Here is a 7403-nt window from a genome sequence, read left to right on the forward strand (position 1 = left end):
TAATGTTTGAAACCGTTTTATACTTGAATTTGTTGTTTTCACTTGGGAGAAAGAGAAACTGGTGGTCAACAGAGCAGTACAATTTTATCTGATGTTTTCACCGTACTTTCTTGCACAAAAAATTAGAATATAGATTTAGGCATTTGGAAGTGAAACATGGACTATCGGGTAAGTAAAACGAGAGCGACTGGAGGCGTTTGAGATGTGATGCAAATATAAATTCCGAAATACAAGTTATACAAAATAGAGCTATTAGAAGTATAATAGCTCTATCTGTCCGCCTCCGTAGTGTAATGGTCAGCACGCTCGGCTACCGTTCTGGAGGTCCCGGGTTCGATTCTCAAGGGGGTTAAAATAAATATAAGTGATTTTTTCACTGTCATATTTATTCAATATTACCCTGGACTGGTACCTGAAGCGGAGGGCTGATCACCTTTCCTTCATGTGTAAACGATCAAGATAACACTGCGTTTATATGACGCAGTGCCTTATGCACCATTGGGGTGCAGATAAGGGATTTATTTTTATTTTATTAGAAGTATAATTCATCAACACCACTCATGTAAAAGACATTTATTTGAGCACTAACATAATACCTTTTGACATTCTACCAACTTATGAGATTACAAATACAATGTTTCAAATGATGTTTAAAACGACTCACAGTATACCATTACGATTTTTAACAAAGAACTTCATAATCATAATACACGAGGACATAACAAAATACACGTGGAGCCGATTAACACTACTAAATTTGGAGTAAGGTCCTTAAAATATATCGCCCATACCCAAATTAACCAGCTGCCTTTCACTCCTTTCAACAACGTCATATATCAAAAATCGACAATTTTCAGTAGTGCATGTTTTCGAAATGCCTAGAAAATGTAATATATACCAGCAAAGGGGCTTATTTTTAACTTAATATTTACCCGCTACAGCGCAGAGAGTGTTGTTTTTGCATTTCCAAGAAAAGGTATTGTTCAATTATTTTTTAAATATACTAAATATTTTTCAAGTGGAGAAAAAACCTTCAGGTTTTACCTAAAAAGATCTGTTGAACAGTAAAAAGTTCAATAAGTGGCTTGATATTTATTTTTAATACATTTCATTATATTCTTAAACATTGAAAACGATCTCCTGAAAAATCAAGTTTTTTTTTTAATTTATGACGTTGTTGAAAGAGTGACCGATTTGTTAAAAAAAGCAAAGAAAATTTTCATTTAAAAATGACGCATTTTTAAAGAAAAACAATTCAAAAACATTTGGGATTTTGATATGTTACGATTTTGTATTAGGTTGAGATGTTTACAACATTTTAAGTGTGTCCAAATACTATATTAAAAGCTGTCCCACCGCATGCCCAGATCTGATACAGAAGCATCTAGGCTTCCTGACAGATCTGCTCTTGCTGAGCAATTTTTTGTTTTTGAACTAAGCTGAGAAATTTATTGAAATGTGAAACAATATTCGTTCACAAATCTGGATTGTCTCCAATTATAGGAGTGAGCGGTATGACAGTCATCGTGAAGAAAGAGAAGACAAAAACACCCATAGCCGGTAGCATTACGCCATGCCATCTTACCCACACAGACAAAGATAAACACTCACTCGCTCGTCTGACATTTGAAACCACGAGTAACTCTGTTGACTTTTCACCGGTTGAATTGGAAGCGGTCATACTTTCAATTGGTCCGCATTGGATGATTCACCGCCATTCTCGCTTTCTTCAGCCGTTGCAACACCTTGCAACGAAATCGGGTCGACATTTTACGTAAGTGTGGCCGACATGTCTGTACAAACATACGATGCAGGTTTACTTTGTGCAGTGCCTCCCATATCGGGTTTGAGGCGTGTCTGAGGATTTGGCGACGACGTATCAGATGTTGCGCGCAAACCTGATTTCAGAGTTTGTCATGGCTGCTACATTTATTGTAACTGCCGACAGTTGGTAGAATTCCATATTGAATCGTTGGGTAATACATCCAAAATTAAACACGGTTATTGTATTGAATTCTACTTTTACTTACATATATGATATGTGACGCGTTTCGTCTTCAAAACCTTTTGATAATGTATTAATAAGACGAAACGCCTCACATATTATCAAACGTATAGCTCACTCTTTTCAACAACGTAAAATATAAAAAAAAACTTGATTTTTCAGGAGAACGTTTTTAAAAGTAAAAAGTTTAAAAATATAACAAAATGTATTTAAAATAAATATCAAGTCACTTATTGAACTTTTTACTGTGCAACAGATCTTTTTAGGTAAAACCTGAAGTTTTTTTTACATTTGAAAAATATTAATTAAAATTAAAAAAAATAATTAAACAATACCATTTCTTCAAAATGCAAAAACCACACTTTCTGCCCTGTAGCGGGTAAATATTAAGTTGAAAATAGGCCGCTTTTGCTGAATATAGTACATTTTCTGGCCATTCCGATAACATGCACAACTGAAAATTGAAGTGTATTATGTATATATATATATATATATATATATATATATATATATATATATATATATATATATATATATATATATATATATATATATATATATATCCACGAATTAATATTTTTTGTTCCTTACTGCGATATGTACGACCTAAAAAATTGTTGATTCAATTTGTTTTCGACTGTTTGTAATTTACCAAGAACCGTGGAAAGTGAAAATTAGTTGGTTTCACGCCCAATTTAACCGCATCGACCTTCGTGGCTAAGCGGTAAAGAGCGTGACTGCCAATCACAAGGCCACGATTCGATCTCTGGACACGTCAACTAGGCAACTAGAGCATCTCGTCAGTGTATGCTTAATACGGTTTTATGTGTTGTGAGAATGATCATTAAATTATTTTAAAAGGAATAAAAAAACCTGTCCAACAGATTTATTATTTTCAACACAAAAATAAAAACCATTAAAAAAAACAGCAATTCTTCACTTATTAAAGGTGAAATAACTAAGTAGCACAACTGCAAGCTAAAAGCTCACTAATTTCAACAACGTCATATACAAAAAAAAAGATTTTTCCGGAGATCGTTTTTTAGGTTTAAAAATATAATATAATGTATTAAAAATAAATATCAAGCCACTTTTTGAACTATTTATTTACAGATCTTTTTAGGTCAAACCTGAATGTTTTTCTCCATTTGAAAAATAATAAGTTTATTTTTAAAAAATGATTAAACAATACCTTTTCTTCAAAATGCAAAAACAACACTTTCTGCCCTGTAGCTGGAAATTATTAAGTTAAAATAGTACATTTTCTGGGCATTACGAAAACATGCTCAACTGAAAATGGACGATTTTTGATATATGGCGTTGTTGAAAGGAGTGAGCGATGTATAAGAAGTATCGGGAAGGCAACTGAACTGTATCAGCCTATAAACCTACTATACGCAACACTAAACATTCTTCTAGTGGAACGGAAGGTCTGCTGATGACAGTCAACAGTCCGCCTTCTCCTGAGGAGTGCAACGTGGTTTCCTTCCAGCAATGAGCAAATGCTGACAAGTTCCTATTTGACCCACACTAGATTATCCCTCCTGTTCCCAACACAGATTCAAATAAAAACATATTCAATTAGCTAGAAGAAACAAAAATCCACTCAATGATCTATAAACCTTGTACATGATAAGCAAGGTAAATAATAAATGCAATTCTCATCTAAAAAAAAAAAAACAATAAACATTGCTCATGGCAGACATCGTGCTTCTTGACAGTGCTGGCACTAATCGTTATCAAAGTTACATTGTTTTTTTTTTAATTAGTTTTTTTTTTTTAAATCTTTTTATGTTTATTTTGTTGTAATATTTTCATTAATACACAAGGATTATGAAATTAAACATTTTACAAATGAGTGCTTTTTTCTTTTCTTTTAAACCAGACTGAGCCGCAGCAGCGCGTGGTCGGGTACAGCTAGTAAATAATAAAGAATAAATTTGCACTGAAACAGGTTTTTATTAAAATTATGCACAACTAACCCCGCTCATCCTAGCAAACCCAACACACTTAAAATTGTCAAATATCAAAGTGTCAAATATCCAGAATTTATCGAATAATGTAAGTCAGGGATCGGCAAAGTATGGCTCCGGAGCCCATGATATTCTTTGACCTTTCAAGTGCGACTCCGTCACAAATATCCGTGGGAAGACTCTTCGACTCCACGTATTCATACGAACCATCTTTTCATATTTTTTTTGTATATTATTTTTATTCGGGAATTGTACAGCTTTACATTTCGTAAAAGTATATAATATAAAATAGTTACATTCATAAAAGAAAAAAGCCAATTACACAACTTCAAATTTATGTTATAATAACGATAAAAACATCACTAGTTAAAAAATAAAATATAAAAGAGCGGGAGTGTATTAAATGATGTTTGGTGAGTTTAGACGATGTGTGTAATAAAAATAAGAATACTAGATATTATTTTTTGACATCTTATCAAAGATGAAGAAGAATATGAAAGTCTGGTATTTACGCGGCTGACGACCGTCATAAGCTGGTTTAAGTGATCACTTTACACACGTGTAACATTCAGCCCCAGCCCCGTAAATGCCCAGACTTCCATATTCTTCTTCATCTTTGATGAGATGTCAAAAAATAATATGAAAATAACTCCTGTAATTGGAGATAATCCAGATTTTGTGTACCAGTATTTGGACACACTCAAAATGTTGTAAGAATACTAGAGTTGTTTGTGTTGAGTACAAGTGTAGTAGAAGTATAGGTATTTAAGAGAAGTGAGATTCGTCGTTTATTAAAAGCATTTTCTTCTTCTTCTTCCTTTCTATAGATCCTGAGATCTGTCGGTTCCGTTATCCGTCTCTTGTGATGTGGACTGTCAGCTGTCGCGTCTTTTCCTTGAAGGTCTTCAAGGTGGTCTTCTTCTTTAAGTATTGTCTTGAAGAGCGATTCGGGCCAGTCTATTTTCTTGATTTCTGTTGACATGGGTATTCTAGAATCGTCTTCGCTGTCTTCCCCATCTGACTATATCCTCTGTACTACACAATTTTCCCAATTTCCGTGTTCCTGATTATCTCTGTGTTTCAAGCAGTCTACAAAGACAATAATCTGGGATAACTCCAGGAAGAAGAAGAAGAAGATTCTTATCATATAGGTTTCCAGTGCTACTGATGCCAATTTCCTGATACTTGAACTCCATTACCTGATAAGTTCATTAATTGATTCGGCAATCACTTTGTGGTAAAATCTATTCATTTTTTTTATTATTGTTTTACTTTTTATTTATTGTTTACTTAGTAAATACCACTATTTCTTAAAATCTACTGTGACACGTGTTTCGATGCATTCTACATCATTTTCAAACACCGTATATCAATCTCCGCCACCGTAGTGTGATGGTCAGCACGCTCGGCTACCGTTCTGGAGGTCCCGGGTTCGATTCCCAAGGGGGGTAAAATAAATATAAGTGATTTTTTCACTGTCATATTTATTCAATATTACCCTGGACCTGAAGCGGAGGGCTGATCACCTTTCCTTCATGTGTAAACGATCAAGATAACACTGCGTTTATATGACGCAGTGCCCTATGCACCATTGGGGTGCGGATAAGGGTTTTATTATTATTGTTATTAGTATATCAATCTACATAATTCTAAATTTTAGAGTTGGGTCTCCTCTTCATATTTTACTATTTTATTAATAAGTTTGCCGACCACTGATGTTAGGCATTCTGATATATATATTTTACAATGATAAACGTTCGTGAAATTCGATATTCTCAACAAATTATTTTCTAGCAAAAACAATAAATCTTGCAAAGGCATTGTATCCAGTAAAAACATGGACAGGTACAAGCCTTTGGGCTTGTTTATTTATAACGATGATCATTTCGTTCTGCATGAAGTATGGTACAGCCTTAAAAAATGTACGATATATCTACCTAACAAAATTTGTCTCTTGTGTCTGCCTGGAAATTTTTTAATAACAAAATTCGCATAAAAAAACAGTTGAAGAATGATAATATTGATATCTCAACATAGATACAAAAAAATATGGAAGTCTGGGCTAAATCTGGGTTAAATTATCACTTCTCAACCTGTCATGGTAAAGATTCTAAAATATTCTACCTCAACTAACTGAATAATAGTAATAATAATATGGATAATATGTTAAGCGTCATTTTCGTAAAATACTACCTCAAGGGCGCTTATGAGGACATGGATAGTAATAATAATAATAGGATGATGATGATGATGATTTACAAAAAATAAATGGATTAAAACGTCGTCAATCGGTCTCGGGCCGTCGAGTCTGGAGCGGGGAAAAGGTGAGCCACAATTAAAACCTTAGCCGTCGAACGCGCTAATAATATATTTAAAAATAAAGAAGGTAACTTAATACTTTTTGTAAGTAGAAACTTTTAAATGGCAGAATTCAAATAAAAAACATTTAAACTGAGGCTAAAGTATTTTTCTTCGTATCGTCTCGTTTAAAGCTGCGCTGTCTTGTTTAGAGCGGGTGAAAACATGGCTGACGGCTAGAACAGCGCCAGCATTTAAAAATTACTGCTTTAGTTTATTCCTAGAAAAGATACATATTATTATCATTGTGGTTATACTAAACTGGTTTGATTTATATTCAAATCACGTCCTATCATTGTTTTGGTTCGCCTTGAACTTTTTCTGCGCCAGTGTAAAGCGATCCACATTGAAATGCAAATTAGCGCGAAAAAAAATATACGCGGGAGATCGAAATGACTCCAATTTCCACGAAGAGCCTTGTTTTTGTTTTTGAACAACAAAAAAGTTGATATAGAACGTTTTGGTGATCGTGAATTGATTAACGTTTAAAATTACTGGGGTGTGTCTATCCGACTGCGAAACTGACATAACGGGTTCGATTTCCGTCATACCAACATAAATTGATATATCGCTCACTCCTTTCAAGAATCATCAATTTCCAGTTGTGCAAGTTTTCGGAATGCCCATAAAATGCATTATATCCCAGCAAAAGAAGCATATTTTTAACTTAATATTTACCCGCTACAGGACAGAAAGTGATGTTTTTGCATTTTGAAGAAAAGGTATTGTTTAATTATGTTTTTTTAAATAAACTAGTTATTTTTCAAATGGAGAAAGAACATTCAGGTTTAACCTAAAAAGATCTGTTGCACAGTAAAAAGTTCGATAAGTGGCTTAATATTTATTTTTAATACATTGTGTTATATTCTTAAACTTTAAAAACGTTCTCCTGAAAAATCTAGTTTTTTTATTTATGACGTTCTTGAAAGGAGTGAGCGATATGTTATTTCAACTAGCTAGCATTTTTATGTATTCGTAGTATAATAATTCATAAATTAGATGGAAATATATGTTTTACTTACAGGTGTTTTAAGTAGGTATATGAACGAGTGTTTGTTCCTAGAATT

The sequence above is a fragment of the Brachycentrus maculatus genome, unplaced genomic scaffold (assembly GCF_059751285.1).
Source record: "Brachycentrus maculatus isolate JH-2025_06_01 unplaced genomic scaffold, ASM5975128v1 h1tg000063l, whole genome shotgun sequence".
Classification (NCBI taxonomy): domain Eukaryota; kingdom Metazoa; phylum Arthropoda; class Insecta; order Trichoptera; family Brachycentridae; genus Brachycentrus; species Brachycentrus maculatus.